At 43.5% G+C, this 21,733-nt stretch overlaps 1 long non-coding RNA gene across 1 annotated transcript; it reads right to left on the bottom strand.

Moving 5' to 3' along the window:
• LOC110255506 lies at positions 1,575-21,513 on the bottom strand. The gene is made up of 3 exons (XR_002335918.1): positions 21,370-21,513; positions 19,316-19,397; positions 1,575-2,639 (listed from the first exon to the last, which is right to left on the bottom strand). It is a non-coding gene; the product is annotated as an uncharacterized LOC110255506 (long non-coding RNA).

Raw genomic sequence — 21,733 nt, 5'->3', positions numbered from 1 at the left:
CACGTAGCAACCCTTGGAGATGGGGCCAGTACAGTGGTACTCTCAAGGGTTAAGCCTTCCTGGAAGGGTATCTGGGAAAACTTTTTGCTCAGAAGGGACGAGCAGTGTTCAGGGGACCAGGTACAATCTAGCCTGACTGTCTCCTCTGAGGACCAAGGCTCTCTTTGCCATCATAGCTATCTGTGGTTTGAACTGCAAACACTGGTCAACGATTTATCTCTGTCAGCATCTCTCAGTAGCTTAGATCTAACCCTTTGTTTAGAAGAGTTTAGAGATGAAAGCTAAGGTGTGGAGCCAAAAGGGGAAACCCGCAAGTCTTTCCTTGACCCTGTCCTATTTTATTTGCTTTAGTTCAAAATAGTAGTGGTCACTTTTTAAAAATTATAAAACCAGGAGTTCCCAGTATGGTTCAATAGGTTAAGAACACAACATAGTTCCGTGAGCATGTGTGTTCCATCCCTAGCCTCACTCAGTGGGTGAAGGATCCAGTGTCGCTGCAAGCTGCAGTGTGGGTCACAGATCTGGCATTGCTGTAGCTACGGCCTAGGCCAGCAGCTCCCATTTGACCTCCAGCCTGGGAACTTCCTTATGCCACGGGTGTGGCCTAAAAAAAGAAAAAATGAATAATAGTAAGAAAACCAGCATAATCTTTCTTTCCTAGAGAATAAGACTGGCTATCAGAGTAAAGCAAAGCAAATAACAAGGGTGGTAACACTCCCCAAAGCTCCTGATTTTGGAGGAAACAGTACCTATTTCTTTTTCTTTTTTCTGCAGAGGAATAAGGGCAATGGTTGTGCTTGAGCCACTGAAATAGAAAGAGTCTGAGTCTCCAGAAATACCATTTTAGATGCTCTCCAGTCCAAACCCCATCATGATTTCAACTGATAGGCAAAGTTACAGGAAACGAAGAATTAAAGCAAATATTGGATAATTGAGACAGCTTTCCTATTACTCCCCAAACCCCTTGCCTCTTGTATTTAAATAGCGTTTTCTCAGTTGCCTGGATCATGGCCTCTGCATGTGTGTGTGTGTGTGTGTGTGCGTGTGTGTGTGTGTGTGTGTGTGTGTGTGTGTGTGTGTTGAGAGTTCCAGAGACCAGTACACACATGCCACAGTGACCTGAGGTGAAGTATGATTGTAGCAGCCGAGATGCTTCTCTTCCACATGACCCCTTGAGGACTAATATTTATGTTGATCTGTTTATCAAATGTCTTGCTCCCCAGGGGCAGAATGGAAACTGATCCCTTGGAGAATCTATGCTTCTAGGGCCCACTTCTCTGATTCCCCTGCCCCACCTCTGAGCACTGCCAGCCACTGCCTTTGGCAAAAACACCCCAACTTCCCCTCTGTGCTGCCTTTATCCAGCTACTTACTGCCTGCCCCATGTTCTCATTTCTATCTCCTTTTCTGGTTCCCCAACCAGAGGGGGAGTGTTTCTCAAGCTCTTTCAATCCTTGTGCCTGGTACTCAAACCCTCACATCACAGGTACAAAGTAAGTGCTTTTGGAATAAATGAACAATTAAGTGCATACACATTTATTAAAAATGACTGACTGTAGGAGTTCCCAGGTGGCATAGCGGGTTAAGGACTTGGTGCTGTCGCTGCAGCAGCTCAGGCCTTTGCTGTGGTATGGGTTCAATTCCTGGCAGGGAGCTTCTGAGAGCATGTGGACAGGCTCAAAAAAAATTACTGACTGTAATTTACAGAATTTTCAAGGCCTTGGTCTAGAAGTCAGTTTATTCCTAAGGGGCAGGTGAAGTAAGCTAAAGGGCCCCTCTGGAGCTGGAGCAAGGGGTGGAAGGTTTTGGTGGATGATGGGATGAAGGGGCCGGGGAGGAAAGGATGGAATGGAAACTGACGCTGCTGAAGACAGTGCTCTCAGGTCACACTGGTGATGCCCTGAGCTCTCCCCTGCTTGGGGCTGTAGCGATGGACTATGTTCAGAAAGCCCCTTCCTGACGCCACCCTAATGGGCAGCGGCACCTTTGCCAGCTCTCCCTACCTCCTGGAAGTGGGAGGCAGGCCCAACGAGAGTTCCCATCAGCCCAGAGCCTCAGTTGAGGACCAGTTCCAGAATCCAGAGGGTCCTCTTCTCACTGGGGGCTGCACTTTCCACAGAAGGGTTCATTTGACAGCCGCATGTCTGCCGCTCTCATATTTACTCAGAATACACACTGCCCTTTATCTCCAGAATAAAAAGCACTCAGAAACAGAAAGTTTGCGTGCGTCTTCGTTTTCAACTCTGCTGTTTCATGGAAGCCTCTCGGTTAAGTTCTCAACAGCATTCTCTCAGAATCAGTTCTTTTCCTTTTCCTTCTTTGCTTCCATCACTACAGAACGGAATCGATAGCTTCCCAACATAACAAGCAGTTGAGAGCAGAGGTTGTGCTGCAAAGAGATAAGGCAGCTACAGAGAGCTGGATTCTTCCACAGCAGCCCAGGCCTTTGCAGCAGCATCTCCCCACCATTACTGAGGAATGCTTCTGAAGGAAGTCTGGGTGGATTCTGAGCATTGCCACCTCCTGTGGCACACGTGTCAATTCTCGACCGGCCGCAGGTCCCGGAGAACAGAGGACACCTCCCCAGCAGCTAGGAATAGGCCCAATCATGGTCACCACTGTCCCTTGTAAAAAAAGACCTTGACAGAGGATTGGATAAAGAAGACATGGTACATATATACAGTAGACTACTACTGGCCATAAAAAAAGAATGAAATCATGCCATTTGCAGCGAGATGAATGGATCTAGAAATGATTGCACTACATGAAGTAAGTCAGACAAAGATAAATACATGAGATCGCTAACAGGTAGAATCAAATTCAAAAATGATACAGGGAATTCCCGTTGTGGCACAGTGGTTAACGAATCCGACTAGGAACCATGAGGTTGCGGGTTCGGTCCCTGCCCTTGCTCAGTGGGTTAACGATCCGGCGTTGCTGTGAGCTGTGGTGTAGGTCGCAGACACTGCTCGGATCCTGCGTTGCTGTGGCTCTGGCATAGGCTGGCAGCTACAGCTCCGATTCAACCCCTAGCCTGGGAACCTCCATGTGCCGTGGGAGTGGCCCAAAGAAATAGCAAAAAGACAAAAAAAAAAAAATACAAAAATGATACAAAAGAACTTACAAAACAGAAACAGACTCAGGGATTTTAAAACCAAACTTAAGAGTTACCAAAGGGGAGATGTGGTGACAAAAGTGATAAATTAGGAGGTTGGGAATGACATATACACACTACTGTATACGAAATAGACAGGGAACAAGGACCTACTGTACAGTACAGGAAAATCTATTCAACACTGTGTAATAACCTATATGGAAAAAGAATCTGAGAAGGAATGGATGTATGTATATTATAACTGATTGAACTTGCTGTACACCTGAAACTAACACAACTTTGTAAGTCAACTGTATGCCAATGAAATTAAAAAAAAAATGGGGGAGTTCCCATTGTGGCTCAGTGGGTTAAGAACCCAACATAGTGTCCATGAGGATGCATGTTCAATCCCTGGACTTGATCAGTGGGTTAAAGATTCTTCGTTACCACAAACTGTGGTGTAGGTCACAGATGCAGCTCAGGTGCTTGTGGCATAGGCCAGCAGCTGCAGCTCCAATTCAACCCCTTGCCCAGGAACTTGCATATGCCAAAGGTGCATATGACACAGTAGTTTGAAGAACATTTGAGTGATTTTGTGTAGCAGTCCCCAGCTCCTAGCCCCCAGCCCCACAGCTGGCGAGTCCTGTTTCTTCTATTCACCCATCCCAGGATTTCACCCCATCCTGTTTCACCCATTCCCTTCGCAGATTATTTTTAAGCAAATCCCAGACATCATATTTGCTTCCACTACAAATATTTCAACATAAAATTACAAAGGAAAATAACTCTTGGCAAAGCATAGCCACAACACCATCGTCTACCTAAAAATTTAATAATAATCCTCAAATACATCGCCTTGGAATTTCCCCAACTATCTCATAATTGTTTTTCCAGCTTGTATCTTGAATTTGGATCTAAATAAGATCCATAATTGGTTAGCATGTCTCTTAATTCTCCGTAAAAATTTTTTTAAATTAAGATATAACTCACATAAGAGTCAACCTCTTAAAGGATATAATTCAGCTCTTTTTAGCATAATCACAAGGTGATGCAACCATCACCACTATCAAATACCAGAACATTTTCTTTACCCCCAAAAGAAACCCCCATTCCACCAGCAAACACTCCCATTTTTCTCCTCCCACCTTGGTCCCTGGTAACCACTAATCTATGTTCTGTCTCTTAATTCTCTTTTAGCAATAGGTTCTCTCCCTTCTCGCTCGTGTAATTTACTTGTTGAGGAAGCTGGGTCATTTGACTACAGAGTGTTCAAGGTGGATTTCCGGGATTGCCTCCCTGGGGCACCTTGGAGTGTTCACGTCCTCTGTAGCTCCTGAAAATGCACAGAGAGATCTGGAGTCTAGATCAGATTCAAGATGGACTTGGGGACATTAGGGGTAACGGAACCTCTAACAGGAAGTGATGTCAGATTCTCTCCTTCTGTGGTGTTAACAGCTGTTGGTAACTGTTGCCCAGATCCATTAATCAGGGGTCACAATCGGGGGTCCCATGATGGTGCATTTTAACTGTATTGTGCCTTGTCATCTGTTAGTTAGCACACCGCTACAAACTTTTCTTCTGCAACTATCAGGTTACTTTGAGGTGCAGTGTGTTAAATAAAGGCAGGATAAATGTTTGAGGTTTTCCTTTTTTTTTTTTTTTGTCTTTTATCTTTTTAGGTCCGCACTCATGGCATATGGAGATTCCCAGGTTAGAGGTCTAATCAGAGCTTTAGCTGCCGGCCTGCGCCAGAGCCACAGCAAGGTTAGATCCGAGCTGCCTCTGTGACCTACACCCCAGCTCAAGGCAACACCAGATCCTTAACCCACTGAGCAAGGCCAGGGATCGAACCTGCAATTGCATGGTTCCTAGTCGGATTCGTTTCAGCTGTGCCACAACAGGAACTCTGAGTTTTTCCTCTATTTCAGTTGTGAAAAGAATGAGTTGGTTCCCAAGCATTCCTCAAAACTGGTGAGGGTTGGTTGGGTTTTCCGTTTGTTTCTTGTTTGCATAGTCTCATTAAACTATGTGTTTAAAAAATCCATTATAAGGAGTTCCCGTTGTGGCGCAGTGGTTAACGAATCCGACTAGGAACCATGAGGTTTCAGGTGCAATCCCTGGCCTTCTCGCTCAGTGGGTTAAGGATCTGGTGTTGCCGTGAGCTGTGGTGTAGGTTGCAGACTCGGCTCAGATCTTATGTTGCTGTGGCCCTGGTGCAGGCTGGCAAGCAACAGCTCTGATTAGACCCCTAGCCTGAGAACCTCCATATGCCCTGGGGGCGGCCCTAAAAAAAGACAAAAAAAAAAAAAATCTGTTATAAATGTAGAAAGAGTAGAATGGGTCCAGAGTTCCAGAATCTAGAGGAACTTGTGACCTGGCAGAGAGGCATAAATTGTAGCCTCTGGGAAGCATTATTAAATCCTGATTGAGGCATTATTTGGTGAAGGTGGTTTTGAAGATACAAGATTAGAAGAGGCAACAGAGGAGTTCCCGCTGTGGCACAAAGGGAATGGGCGGTGTCTCTGGAGAGCTGGGCACAGGTTTGATCCTCGGCCTGGCACAGGGGGTTAAGGATTCAGTGAAGGTCACAACTGTGGCTTGGATCTGATTCCTGGCCCAGCAACAGAATGTCAAGACAACTCAGGGTGAGGCTAGGGGGTTAATAACAAGAGTCACAAAGATTGGAAAGGATCTGTGGCTATAATTTAACAAGAGAGAAGCAGCAAAGCAAGATTAGAAATGGGGAAGAAAGAACATATGGTGGAGAACAATTCAGATAGTACAAGTGATTGACGGGGTAACCAGGGAAAGTCAGATTCCAGACTGGAAAGCAAAGGTAGTTTGAGTGAGTCCAGGTGGGAAAATCCAGGCTGGCGTGGCTGGCTGAAGCCAAGAGAGTGAAGAGATTTGGCAAGGGAGAGACAGACTCAAAGGGCTGGGGGAAGAGGAAAGGATGGAGGGTGAGAAAAGGCAGGCTGCCCAGAGCCAGGGAGGATGAGAAGTTAAAGGTGCCCCAGAGGTGGGCTGGCTTAAGGAGAGTAAGAATTGAGGCAGCTATGGGATTGTCAAGACCCGGAACTGGGGGAATTCCCACTTTGGCACAATGGGTTAAGAATCTGACTGCAGGGAGTTCCTGTCCTGGCTTAGTGGTTAACAAATCCGACTAGGAACCATGAGGTTGCAGGTTCGATCCCTGGCCTCACTCAGCAGGTTAAGGATCCGGCGGTGCCATGAGCTGTGGTGTAGGTCACAGATGAGGCTCAGATCTGGCATTGCTGTGGCTGTCGAATACGCCAGTGGTTACAGCACTGATTAGACGCCCTAGCCTGGGAACCTCCATATGCCATGGGAGCAGCCCTGAAAAGACAAAACAACAAAAACAAAAAACTAAACAACTTAAAAAAGAAAAGAAAAGAATCTGACTGCAGTGGCTTGGGTCACAGCTGTGGGCTTGGATTTAATCCCTGACCCAGAAAGTTTCAGACACCTCAGTTGTGGCCAAAAAAAACAAACAAACAAACAAAAAACACGGAGTTCCCGTCATGGCGCAGTGGTTAAGGAATCCGACTAGGAACCACGAGGTTGCGGGTGCGATCCCTGCCCTTGTTTAGTGGGTTAAGGATCTGGCGTTACCATGAGCTGTGGTATAGGTCACAGACGAGGCTCAGATCCCGAGTTGCTGTGGCTGTCGCATAGGCCAGTGGCTACAGCTCTGATTGGACCCCTAGCCTGGGAAGCTTCATATGCCGCAGGAGTGGCCCTAGAAAAGACAAAAAGCCAAAAAAAACCACACACAGACACACAAAAAAAAAAACCCTCCAAGGAACTGGGAACCCTAGAGAGAGGATGGGGATTTGGAGAGGATCAAGGAGGGAATCCATACTAGATATTATTTAGTGGCAGACACTTGCCACACATTTCCATCCCTCTCCCATCTCACCACAGCATCACAGAGGCTGGACCCCTGGAAATAACATTTCACGGTCTCCTATGCCAGTGGCCTTCCAGGTACTGTTCGGTTCCTGCCTGAGATGGACTTGAATGGAATGGAAATCATACAGGAGGTAGGAACTCTTTTTCCTTCTCCAAGGAGGGTGACATACACTGAGCTGGGTGGCTTGCTGTGAGCAGCAATGCCCTGTTCCCTGGGTAGCCCAGCATTCCTGGCTTTTTGGACCACAACTAGTTGGTAATGAACTTGAAGACAGCAGTGGTCCCGCTCCCCCCTTATGTTATCCAGCCCTTCCCGGGATATAAGCACCGTTTCCAGAAGGCTAAAAGGCCTTCTGCTTGACGTTTCTAGAGTAGCCTGTTTCCCTGACCAACACCTCATGATCCAGAATAAGGATCATCATTTAGGCAGTGAGTAAAAGGAGAGAAATAAGCCTGTGGAACTGGCAAGACACAGGGCAATGGCAGTCTTTCAAGGTGGGGAAGACTATGCATGTTTGCTGGTGGCAGGGAAGTTCGAGGATGCACATGAGGCTGGAGGTAAGTATGGGGACTCCTGGAGTCAGGGTATCTTGGTACAGACTGGAAGGGAAATAAACTTGAAACATACCTCCCACCAAGTATATCCATGAAGATATAGGTTCGACCCATGGACTCACTCAATGGGTTAAGGATTTGGCTTTGCTGCAAGCTGAGGTGTAGGTCACAGATGCAGCATTGCCGTGGCTGGGGCATAGGCTGGCAGCTACGGGTCCAACTGGACCCCTAGCCCAGGAACTTCTACATGCCAAAGGTGCGGCCCTAAAAAGAAGAAAAAGAATTGATATGTGTGGGTTGATTATAAAAACAATACATATACATTATAGAAAAAAAAAAGCTGGAAAAGTTTCTTTCTTTCTTTTTTTCTTTTTTTTTTTGGCCATGGATGGAAGCTCCCCAGCCAAAGACTGAATCCCAGCCACAGCTGTCACCTTTGCCAAAGCTGGCAAAGACAGATCTTTTTAACCCACTATACCTGCCCAAGGATCGAACCTTGTCACTCCTGGGACTGGAGCCACTGCAGTCGGATTCTTTTTTTTTTTTTTTTTTTCCTTTTTTTTAGGGCCACACCTGTGGCACATGGAAGTTCCCAGGCTAGGGGTTGAATCCGAGCTGCAGCTGCCAGCCTACACCACAGCTACATCGATGCCACATCCGAGCCTCATCTGTGAGCTATGCCACAGCTCACAGCAAGGCTGGATCCTTAACAGGCTGAGAGAGACCAGGGATTGAACCACGTCCTCACAGATACTAGTCAGATGCTTAAACCACTGAGCTACAATGGGAACTCTGATACATTATTGTTTTGTTTTGTTTTTTGAATTTATTGTTACTGAAGTGTATGTACAGTTGTGCTAATTTCAGCAGAGTGATTCAGTTATACACATACATTCTTTCTCATATTCTTTTCCATCTTGTTTTATTACCAGATACTGAATATAGTTCCCTGTGCTCTATAGTAGGACCTTGTTGTTTATCCATCCTCATTAGCAATAGTTTGCTAATCCCAAACTCCCAGTTCATCCTTTCCTCACCCCTTCCCTCTTGGCAATCATGAGTCTGTTCTCTAGATACATTTTTTTTTCCTTTTTTTTTTCTTTTTCTTTTTTTACAATCAAACCTGTGGCACATGTAAGTTCCCAGGCCAGGGGTCAAATCAGAGCTGCAGCTGGGGCCCACGCCACAGCCACAGCAACCCTGGATCCAAGCAGCATCTGCAACCTATGCCATAGCTTGCGGCAACACCAGATCCTTAACCCACTGATCGAGGCCAGGGATGGAACCTGAGTCTTCATGGATACGAGTCAGGTTCATTTCTGCTGAGCCACAATGGGAACTCTCGAGTGGGCATGTTTTTTCAATGTTGTTTACATTTTAATCCTTGCATTCCTCTGGCGACCTGACTTCCCTTGGTGACAACAACACCCACATATGCACACCCCCACACACACCCACACACCTGCTTGCTGCATCAGAACCCTCTTCCATGCTCCTTCTCCCTTCCTGGCACACCTTGGTCTTGCATCTTGCCAGACTTTGAATAAATATGCTCATGAAGGAGTTCCCATTGTGGCTCAGTGGTTAACGAATCCGACTAGGAACCATGAGGTTACGGGTTGGTCCCTGGCCTTGCTCAGTGGGTTAAGGATCTGGCATTGCTGTGAGCTGTGGTGTAGGCTGCAGACTCGGCTCAGATCCCTTGTGGCTGTAGCTGTGGTGCAGGCCGGTGGCTACAGCTCCGATTCAACCCCTAGTCTGGGCACCTCCATATGCCGCGAGTGGGGCCCTAGAAAAGGCAAAAAGACAAAAAAAAAAAAAATATATATATATATATATATATATATATATATATATACTCATGAAGAACATGGCAAGTGGTGTCACTAGAGCTCAAGAAACGGTTTCTGTGACCTGGGGCGATGAAGCTGTGAGTTGCTGAGGAAGGTTTGGTTGTTTTTGTTTTGTTTTGTTTTTGTGTTTTTTGTATTTTCTAGGGCCGTGCCCGTGGCATATGGAGGTTCCCAGTCTGGGGGTCTAATCAGAGCTGTAGCCGCTGGCCTACACCACAGCCACAGCAATGGCAGATCCGAGCCGTGTGTGCAACCTACATCACAGCTCATGGTAATGCCATATCCTTAACCCAGTGATCGAGCCTCATGGTCTCTAGTCGGATTTGTTTCCGCTGCGCCACGATGGGAATTCCTTGTTTGTTTGTTTGTTTGTTTTTGTGTGTGCTATCAGCTGTGACACATGTAGCAGGTAATAACTACATCAATCGTCTATAGCATAATTGTCATCTCGGCTGAAACATCAGAGCCTGCTAGCAAGTATCATTAACTTTAAATTGGATCCCTGGGCGATGTTCTAATTACAACATTCGAATTTTTTAAATGAACTCATAGAAAGATTAGCTTCATGCTGTAATTAGTGGTTTACTCCTATTGGATGGGAATATGTACAATGTATCCTTGAAGTAAATGATCATTCTGTCCATGTAGCACTAAGGTGGGATTATGTGCATGATTAGTTAAAGTAATTACATCTTCCTTCTTACTAGAATATATTAGATTCGAATTAGTATATATTATATCTAATATCCACATATACTATATATTCATAAATATGCATTTATTAAAGGTAAGTATAATATAGAATATCAAATATTTTTGTTAGCTTATATATATTCCATATTATATCCTATATTCTATATAATCTGTTATGACATTATATGGTCTACATGATACAGTCTTTTTTTTTTTTTTTTTTTTTTTTTTTTTTGTCTTTTTGCCATTTTCTTGGGCCGCTCCCACGGCATATGGAGGTTCCCAGGCCAGGGGTCCAATTGGAGCTGTAGCTGCCAGCCTACACCACAGCCACAGCAACTCAGGATCCAAGCTGCGTCTGCAACCTACACCACAGTTCACAGCAACGCTGGATCCTTAACCCACTGAGCAAGGCCAGGGATCGAACCCGCAACGTCATGGCTCCTAGTCAGATTTGTTAACCACTGTGCCACAACGGGAACTCCTATATTCCATATTATATCCTATATTCTATATAATCTGTTATGACATTATATGGTCTACATGATACATTCTTATTGGAAAAAACATATATGCAAAATATCATCTTGGTTGGAAATCTGAAAGTGGGGAATGGCAAGATGTCATTTCAGAGCAAGGTTAGATTACACAAGGCAAAGTAGCAAAGATACATAGGATATGAAAGAAGTCAGGCTACAGGGAAGTCATTTTCATTAAAATGCCAAATGTAATCATTGTATCAGCCTTATTGGCTTCTTTAGGTTCCTGCTATGCAGACATGGGAGGCACTGGTCCTGGTGAACAGGGAGAGTCTGTTGACAATGTGAGTCTATCCAGGATGACTTCCCCAACACTGTGTATGGTCGGGCAAGTTGTGCACTGCACAGCTCCAGGGGGTGCCATTCATAAAGAGACTATTATAGTATAGACTCTACTGTGCTCCTGGAGTTGTACTATGTGGTTCTGAATCTCCCATAAACTATGTGCACAACAGGCAGGTTTTCTGAACACTTTCTTCTTTCTTTCTTCCATTTTTGATTCATAGTTCTCACAGGTTCTTAACATATAATGATTTACACATCCAGTATCTAATCTATTTGAATCATCAATACCTGAGGAGCCCAATCTGACTGTTTATCATTATTTAACTTTTTTGCCCTATATCTTTATTTTCAATCACTCGACACATAGGTAGCACTTTTTTAGTCCCTGCCTCCCTGTGGACTATCTTTCTCTTATTTGAGAATCTTTTCTCCCCTAGAGTCTGCTCACCCACGAAGCATACCAAGGCCTGCTGAAATAGAGAACCACTTGAGTTCATAATGGAAATTTCTACATGGATGTTCAGAGCAGTATTAAGTCATAATGTCAAACCCAAATGTCCATCAATTGCTGAATGGAGAAACAAAATGTGGTATGACCATACAATGGAATAGAATTCTGCCATCAAAAGAAGTGAATTATGGATGCCTGCTACAACATGGCAAACTGTGAAAGCATCATGCTAAGTGGAAGAAGCCAGACATAAAAGGCCATGTATCATACAAGTATGATTCCATTTGTACAAATGTTCCCAGAATAGACGAATCTATAGTGACAGTAGATTCGTGGTTGCCAGGGAGTAGGGGGAAGTGGATGAGCCTTGACTGATAGTATATACGGGGTTTGGGGGGGAGGGATAATGAAGATATTCTAAAATTAGAAAGCAGTGGTGATTGCATAGCTCTGTGAATATACTAAAATGCACTGGATTGTAAATGACGAAAGTGTGAATTTTACGGTGTGTGAATATGTCGATAAAGCTGTAAAAATTTTTTGTAATTATATGGGAATCATAGAACTTTAGAGATTCTTTTGGTTTTTAGGGCCGTACCTGAGGCAAATGGAGGTTCCCGGGCTAGGGGTCGAAAGCTGCCGGCCACAGCCACAGCCACAGCCACGTGGGATCTGAGCCGCATCTGTGACCTAAACCACAGCTCATGGCAACGCCAGATCCTTAACCCATTGAGCGAGGCCAGGGATCGAACCCACAACTGTGCCATCATGGAAACTCCTAGAGATTCATTTTTAAAATTTATTTATTTTAGGAGTTGGCTGTGGCAGCAGCATGCAGAATTTCCCAGGCCAGGGATCAAACCTGAGCCACAGCAGTAACCAGAGCCACAGAAGCGACAACACCAGATCCTTAACCTAGTGAGCCACCAGGGAACTCCTAGAGATTTGTTTTAGAGAGCTATAGACGGATTCCTCCCTTTATGTTTGAGGAAAATAAGGTTCTAAGCAGTTGCTTGATTGCTAACAGTCACAATAGCCTGTTGATTACAGCATTTTGATTAAAGTGTTAGGGAGAAGGTGATTGTGTGAGTGGACTAATTACAAGTATGTGGCTGTTGGTGTATCCAGGAGATGGTCCATATAGCAAACTACATTTCATAATTTAAAGTGCAGTTTTAGTAGATTCTTGAAGTTCTGCCATATTTATCACTGTTTTACACCCACCCCCTCCCAGGAAGTTAGGATATTAAGTTACTAGAATGTGAAGCCCATCACTGGCTTCCTTCCAATGTTCTCTCCAGTAACTATACCATCTCAGGGATTAGAGATAAATGTTACACCTTCAGCTCATGCACTTTAAATAAACCATCAGAAACACAGAAATGTGTTAAATGAATCAATACGATAAACATTTTAAAGGATCATTTAATGTCATTTCTAGGCCAGTAAAGACACAGTTACAGAAAAAAGGAGCGACTGAAGAAGGGAAATGAGGAGACAAGAAAGATGGGGAGAAAGAAAGGGTCTCCTGGAGTTCCTGCCCTGGTGCAGTGGGTTAAGAATCCGACTGCAGGAGTTCCCGTCGTGGCGCAGTGGTTAACGAATCCGACTAGGAACCATGAGGTTTCGGGTTCGATCCCTGCCCCTGCTCAGTGGGTTAAGGATCTGGTGTTGCCGTGAGCTGTGGTGTAGGTCACAGACTTGGCTTGGATCCTGCGTTGCTGTGGCTGTGGTGTAGGCCGGTGGCTACAGCTCCTATTCAACCCCTAGCCTGGGAACCTCCATGTGCCATGGGAGCGGCCCAAGAAATGGCAAAAAGACCAAAAAAAAAAAAAGAATCTGACTGCAGTGGCTCAGGTCAATACAGAGGTGGGGGTTTGATCCTTGGCCCAAGGAAGTCGGTATTCTGCGGCAGCTCAGAAACTTCCATGTGTGCGGTGGGGTGCAGCCATTAAAAAAAAAAAAAAAAGATGAAAGGAAAAGGGTTTCCTGCCACTCAAAACCTCCTCCCCCTTCTACTGGTATTGAAGGAGCAATAGCTTAGAATCCCCTACCATGGCCTACCCACCCCCCACCCCTCCCTCCATGACAAGGAAGCTCCTGCCCAAGATCTCCTTGACTCATCCCCCTTTGTAGACCCAGGGGCCGTGACCTACATTTTTGGGAATTTCCGAGCTGGGAGCAGAGGATGCTGAGCTAAAATTCCTTTCATCCAGAATCTTAAGAGTGGAAGGAAAGAGCAAACCACCACCATTATTGAGGAAAAGTTTCTATGGAGTCAGATAAGGTGCAAGCCTCCCCAAGGACCAAAGGAGAGACAAGAGGAGAGAGGAATGGAATTGCAGAGAAGCTGCACACGCAGTAGGCCCTGCTCAGGAAGGCACATGTACTGTCTCTTCAGAAATGGCATTTACTGTGACAAAGCTGGTAGGTGACTATTCTGAGGCCCTCAGAATGACTGGACTCTAATACAGCTCTGCCCCCACACACACTCCCCCACTGAAGCCGCTGGTCACCTGTGACTGTCATCTTGATTTACTATGTGACTCACCTGATCTCACAGAGAACAGGCTGAGCAGGAAGACTATAGATTAAGTTGGTACTCTGTCCGTGTTGACTAAGGTAATTTTATTAAATACATTTCTTAAAAGATTAAAACTGTGGATTTTTCTAAAGTAGAGACTGGGCCAAGTATCTCTTAAATTCCTGTGAAAAACCAAATCGGCCAATTCTCCTAAATCTCTTTCTTTCTTTCCTTTTTTCTTTTTAGGGCAGCACCTGTAGTATGTGGATGTTCCCGGGTGAGGGGTCGAATCAGAGCTGCAGCTGTCGGCCTACACCACAGCCACAGCAACGCAGGATCCCAGCTGTGTCTGAGACCTACACCGCAGCTCATAGCAACAGAGCTGCTGTTGCCGGAGCCTCAACCCACTAAGCAAGGCCGGGAGTCAAACCCGCATCCTCATGGATACTAGTCAGATTCATAACGTACTGAGCCTTGGCGGAAACTTCCAATAATTCTCCTAAATTTTTTCCCCCACAAGGGCATACCATTTGAATCCAATAAATCATGGAGTCTATACTGAACACCAGTTGTGGGTCAAGTAGGAACCTGATTATTTATACTGACTTCAAAATATGTGAACAAAGGGAAGAGTCGCATAGGGTGAGGTGTAGGGAGGAGGAGTTGTTCCTATTAGGATTGTGAGGAGGTGGTAGCGGACACCACTGGTTCTTATCAGTCACCCCCCTTCTCCCTCACTGGGCCAGTTAATTAGGGAAAGGGGCCCCCTCCCAGCTTTAGGGATGATTTTATTTCAATCACTCCAGTATGATGATTCCAGCTCCCTTGCCAGGAATTGATTCAGGGTCTCAGCCCATGAGTGTGTGGGCTTGACCTGGGTCTGGTATTGACTGTGAGCTGGGCACATGATCCCATCCTACTGATGAAAAACGATTTCTGCCCCACAGCAGGGGGCGGGGAGGCACCTCCCCTGCCAGGTGGGAACAAGCAAGCCTGTGGTCCCAGTAGCCAAAGAAGGAAGCCGGTCTGAGGACAAGGCCGATACATGAAGCAGAACTAGAAAAGTCCAGAAAAACTGAGCCAGGCCCCTACCTAGACCACACCTGAAACCTTTCATAATCTCTAGACATCCTGTCACACGCATTTCTTTAGTTTTTTGTTGTTTTTTAAAAAAAAATGTGGTAAAATATGCATAAGTTAGTGCTGACCATCTTAACCATTTTTAAGGGAACAGTTGAGTCGTGTTAAGTCTATTCACATTGTTGTGCAACCAGTCTTACAGAACTAAAACTCCAGGAGTTGCCGGGTGGCTCAGTGGGTGAAGGACCCTGTGTTGTCACTGCTGTGGCATGGGTGCAGCCTCTGGCCTAGGAACCTCCACATGCCACGGGTGCAGCCAAAAAACAAAAAAGCAGAATTACAATTTGATCCAGCAATTCCACTTCTGGATATATATCCAAAAGAATTGAAAGTAGATGTGGCTATGGCATAAGCCGACAGCTGCAGCTCCAATTGGACCCCTAACCTGGGAACCTCCGGGTGCCACAGGTGCGGCCCTAAAGAGCGGGCGGGGGAAGAATTGAAAGCAGAAACACAAACAGATATTTGTACTTTCATGTTCACAGCAGCATTATTCACAACAGCCAAAGGTGGAAGCAACCCAAATATCCATCAGTGAATGAACAGATAAACAAAAAGTGGCATATATGTACAATGGAGTAACAAGTGAAATCAGAAAAATACTGTGTGATTATACTTATATGAGATATTTGGATGGTCAAATTCATAGAGACAGAAAATAGAACGGTGGCTGGCAGGAGAGGTAAATAGGGAATTGTTTTTTATTGGGTACAGAGTTTCAGTTTTGCAAGACAAAAAAAGTTCCTAAGATGGTTGGTGGTGATGATTACACGACACTGTGAATGCCAATGAACTTTCAAATGGTTAAAATGGTAAATGGGGTGTCATCTATATGTGGTTTTTTTACATTCGTAAGTTTAATCTACGCCAGTAATAAAATCACTTTACATTTCTCATAAAATAAATGTTCCCATTTATATACAGAAGACGGACTGTACAGGCCCAGCCTGGACCCAGGAGGGGTCACACATAGCCGTATTTTAATATAATAAAAAGTAACTGAAGGTGGTAAGAAAATGGTGAGGTCGCACATGCCTGTGGAAACTGCTCTGAAGGACAAAGATCCAATTAGGCAAATGTTGTAATTGCTGGGCCTCTGGGACCAGCAGCAATTTACATTATAAAAATTGTTTATTTGGAAATTCCTGCTGTGGCACAGTGGGTTAAGGATCTCATGTCATGGGTTTGATTCTGGGCTGGCACAGTAGGTTAAGGATCCAGTATTGCTACTGTAGAAGCTTGGGTAGCTGCTATGGTGCAGTTCCATCCCTAGCCCAGGAACTTCCACACACCATGAGCGTAGTCAACAAAAAATTATTTATTTGTTGTTTAAGGGAATTTTGTCAGCACAAAAATTCAGTGCTATGGTGTAATATAAGTGTTGAAACAAGAAATGAAAATAAGACATGTATGTAAGGCTATTTCATAGCAAACTATTAAACCTTGATGACTTTGGTTTTTATTTGTAATGATTTAAAATTCGTATTTTGATTATTTTATGTTTAATAATTTGATATTTGTACATACTTCATAAATTTATAAAGGATGATTTTTATATTTTCTACTTTTGCTATTAATGACATATAAAAAACATCAACCAAAAATAATTTTTTTTTTTTGCCTTTTTCTGGGGCTGCACTGGCAGCATATGGAGGTTCCCAAGCTAGGGGTCCAATCGGAGCTGTAGCCACCAGCCTACGCCACAGCCACTGCCACACGGGATCCGAGCCGCGTCTGCAACCTACACCACAGTTCACGGCAACGCCAGATCCTTAACCCACTGAGCAAGACCAGGGATCGAACCTGCAACCTCATGGTTCCTACTCGGATTCATTAACCACTGAGCCACGACAGAAACTCCCTAAAAATATTTTTTAACTTAAGAAAAAGGGCCCTAGAACACCTACATGGACATTTCTCCAAAGAAGACATATGGATGGCAACAGACACATGAGAAGATGCTTAATACTGCTAATTATTAGAGAAATGCAAATCAAAACTACAATGATGTATCATGTCACACCAGTCAGAATGGCCATCATCAAAAAGTCTACAAATGGGAGTTTCTAGTAGTTGAGCAGGTTGAGGATCTGCTATGGTCACTGCTGTGGTGTGTATTTGATCCCTGGCCTGGGAACTTCTGTATGTCATGGGTGTAGTAAAAAAAATTTTTTTTTCAAAGTCTACAAATAATAAATGCTGGAGCGGGTGTGGAGAAAAGGGAACCCTCCTACACTGTTGGTGGTGATGTAAATTGGTACAGCCACTATGGAGAACAGTATGGAGGTTCCTCAAAAACCTAAAAATAGAGTTACCATATGATCTAGCAATCCCACTCCTGGACATATATCTGGAGAAAACCATAATTAAAAAAGATACACACACCCCAGTGTTTACAGCAGCACTATTTACAATAGCCAAGACATGGAAGCAACCTAAATGCCCATCAACAGAGGAAGAGATAAAGATGTGGTACATATGTACAGGGGAATATTACCCAGCCATAAAAAGGAATGAAATAATGCCATTTGCAGCAACACAGATGGACCTAGAGATTATCATACTAAGTGAAGTAAGTCAAGCAAAGACAAATATTATATGCTATCCATCTGTGAAATCTAAAAAAAATGATGTAAGTGAACTTATTTACAAAACAACAGATTCATAGACTTAGAAAACAAACTTATGGTTACCAAATGAGATAGGCAGGTGGGGAGGCATACGTAAGGAGTTTAGGATTAATGGATACAAACTATATATAAAATAGGTAAACAACAAGGTCCTATTGTATCATACAGGGAACTATATTCAATACTTTGTAATAAATTATAATGGAAAAGAATCTGAAGAAAAAAAATATGTATCTGAGTCATTTTGCTGCACACCAGAAACTAACACAACATTGTAAATCAACTACACTTCAATTTAAAAAAAAGGATTGAAGACATATCTGATAAAGGACTGCTATCCAAAATATACAAAGCACAAAAAGAAAACAAAAAGACAACTTACAGAATGGGAGAAAATAGTTTCAAATGATGCAACCAACAAGGGCTTAATCTCTAGAATATATAAACAACTTATACAACCCAACTGCAAAAAAGCCAATCAATCAATGGAAAAATGGGCAAAAGACCTGAATAGACATTTCTCCAAAGAAGATATACAGATGGCCAACAAACACATGAAAAAATGCTCAACATCGCTGATTATAAGAGAAATGCAAATCAAAACTACCATGAGATACCACCTCACACCAGTCAGAATGGCCATCATTAATAAATCCACAAATAACAAGTGCTGGAGGGGTTGTGGAGAAAAGGGAACCCTCCTGCACTGCTGGTGGGAATGTAAACTGGTACAGCCACTATGGAGAAGTTTGGAAATACCTTAGAAATCTATACATAGAACTTCCATATGACCCTGCAATCCCACTCTTGGGCATCTATCCCAAAACTCTACTTAAAAGAGACACATGCACCCGCATGTTCATTGCAGCACTATTCACAATAGCCAGGACATGGAAACAAATGTCCATCGACAGATGATTGGATTTGGAAGATGTGGTATATATATATATACACAATGGAATACTACTACTCAGCCATAAAAAAGAATGACATAATGCCATTTGAAGCAACATGGATGGAACTAGAGAATCTCATCCTGAGTGAAATGAGCCAGAAAGACAAAGACAAATACCATATGATATCACTTATAACTGGAATCTAATATCCAGCACAAATGAACATCTCCACAGAAAAGAAAATCATGGACTTGGAGAAGAGACTTGTGGCTGCCTGATGGGAGAGGAAGGGAGTGGGAGGGATCGGGAGCTTGGGCTTATCAGACACAACTTAGAATAGATTTACAAGGAGATCCTGCTGAAGAGCATTGAGAACTTTGTCTAGATACTCATGTTGCAACAGAACAAAGGGTGGGGGAAAAAATGTAATTGTGATGTATACATGTAAGGATAACCTGACCCCCTTGATGTACAGTGGGAAAATAAAAAAATTATAAAAAAATTAAAAAAAAACAAAACCAAAATATACAAAGCATACAAAGGACTCTGAAAGTCCAATGATAGGAAAGCAAACAATTCAGTTTTTAAATGGGGAAAAGACCTGTTGAACAGACACCTCACCGAAGAAAATATACACATGGTAAATAAGCAGATGAAAAGATGTTGAACATCATACATCGTTAGAGAGCTGCCAATTAAAACAACAAGATACTATTACATACCTATGATAATGGCCCAAATCCAAAACGCTTGCAACATCAAATGCTGGTGAGGATGTAGAGCAACAGGAACTCTCATTCATTGCTGGTGGGAATACAAAATGGTACATCCACTTTGGAAGAGTTGGGCAATTTCTTACAAAATTAAACATATTCTAACTGCAGGATCCAACATCATGCTCCTTGGTATTTACCCAAAGGAACTGAAAACTTATGTCCACACAAAAAAACTGCATACAGATGTTTATAGTCGCTCTATTCATAACTGCCAAAACATGGAAAATGTCGCTTTTGCAGGTAAACGAATAAATAAACGGTGGCACATTTAAATAATGCAATATTATTCATTGCTAAAAAGAAATGAGCTATCAAGCCATGAAAAGCTATGGAAGAAACTTGAAGGCATATTACTAAATGAAAGAAACCAATAGCAAAGACTATATGTTAAATGATGCTAACTATATGTTATTCTGGAAAGGCAAAACTAGAGACAGTAAGAGGATCAGTGGTTGCCAGGAGTTAGGCAAGAGGGAAGGATGAATAGTGGAGCACTTAGGATTTTTAAGCTTGATACATGCCATTAAACATTTATCCCAACCCACAGAACATAACATCAAGAATGAACTCTAATTTAAACTATGGACTTTGGGCTGTAATGATGTGTCAATTCGTGGATTGTAAACAGGTGAACCACTCTGGTTCAGGATGTTGATAGTGTTAGAGGCTGTACATATGTGGGGGCAGCTAGCATATGGGAAATCTCTGCATATACTGCTCAGTTTTGCTGTGAACCTAAAACTGTCCTAAAAATAAAGTCTATTTTTAAAAGAGGGGGAAAAAAAATCACCAGAGGACAGTGATTCTTTAGAAAAGAGACAGAACTTGAGTTCTGTCTGAGTTCTCGCTTCCATCATTGCATGTCACCACTTGGAACTTTTATTTATTTAAAGTTTAGTCTAAAAATAGATTAATTTAAATAAATTTTAAAGTTTAATTTTAAATACATTGATTTAAAATGGTTTTAAATTTGATTTTGAATTTAAAATTTAAAACATGCTATTTAAAAAGAGAGACAGAAGGATCTGCATGGTATAATATTTGTATTTGGTAAGTGTGAACCTTAATTCATAGATGAAATTCATACTGAATTTGACAAAATCTTTAAAATGGACATTTCTTCCCTTTTATCAATTGCTTGTTTTAAAACTAAAGGACGAATAAACAGTGATTATTACGTGTAATACTGAAATAATTTTGCTGCACAAAGAGAAGTGTTCAAAATCACCGCTCCAGGGGTCCAGTAGTTGGTACCCGCTACTGAAGTTGAAATGAAAAGCCCAAAAGCTGCGCTGCAGAACCTGGGATTAGCAGATGCGAACTACTATACAGAGGATGGATAAACAACAAAGTCCTACTGTATAGCACAGGAAACACTATTCAGTATTCTGTGATAAACCACAATGGAAAAGAATATAAAAAATGTATGTATGTATAACTGAGTCACTTTGTTGTACGGCAGAAATCAACACATTGTAAAGCAACTATACTTCAATTAAAAAAAAAAAAAAAAGTAAATGCTGCGCTGTGTGCCCAGATCTCTCTCTGTTCGCTTTTGTAGGAAAGACCCTCTATTCTGCCCTCCGAAAAGCTACCAGGAAACTGACTTGCACTTTGAAAAGATGGTGCAGCCAGTGCTACGGAGTTGGAGGTCTTGGACCCTGGGGCTCGCTCTGCGGGCAAGTTCCTAGCGCAATCAGGAGGGAATGACCACGGAGACCGCGGGACCGCAGCCCAAGGAACTCCCCTGCCGTCGCTGCAGGAGATCAGGAGCCCGCGGCTTGGCTTCCTCGCCCTGGACGCTCAGCTCCGAGAGAGTGAAGCTCCGCAGCGGTCCCAGGCGATTTCCGCGCGTCTCAGCCCGAGCCCGTGGGGCGGGGGGCTCCGGGAAGAGGAAACTGCCTGCGCGCCGCAGCCCCAAAGCAACCGCCCTGGCCCTTTTGAGACTTAAGATAAATCGTGGGATTCCTTCAAGCCTGCACAGACACGCCAGTACCCACCTTTGGGATTCCCGCGCGGTGGTCGCGGCTCGTTTTGCATGCAAATCACCCACAATGCTCTAGCAGGGCCACCTGGCGCTACCTTAATTCCATTGAAGAGGGAAAGGCTCTTTTCTTGACAAAGTTCATATGGTTAATGGTTTTATTTTTTAAATACATGGTTTATATATGAGGCTTATGTTTATACAGATAAAAAGAATTCCCACGTCCTATAAATAATCACCGTAACTGTAGAGGATATGGAATTTGTGAGTCTTATATAAGAAGCAAAGGGGGCTTTCCCCTCGGTTGGTCCGAGTGCAGTGGTGTTTACAATTAATTGATCACAGCCAGTTACAGATTTCTTTGTTCCTTCTCCACTCCC

The sequence above is a fragment of the Sus scrofa genome, chromosome 9, assembly GCF_000003025.6.
Source record: "Sus scrofa isolate TJ Tabasco breed Duroc chromosome 9, Sscrofa11.1, whole genome shotgun sequence".
NCBI lineage: Eukaryota > Metazoa > Chordata > Mammalia > Artiodactyla > Suidae > Sus > Sus scrofa.
Note: the sequence above shows the minus strand (reverse complement) of the source record. Positions and strands in the feature narration are given on the sequence as shown.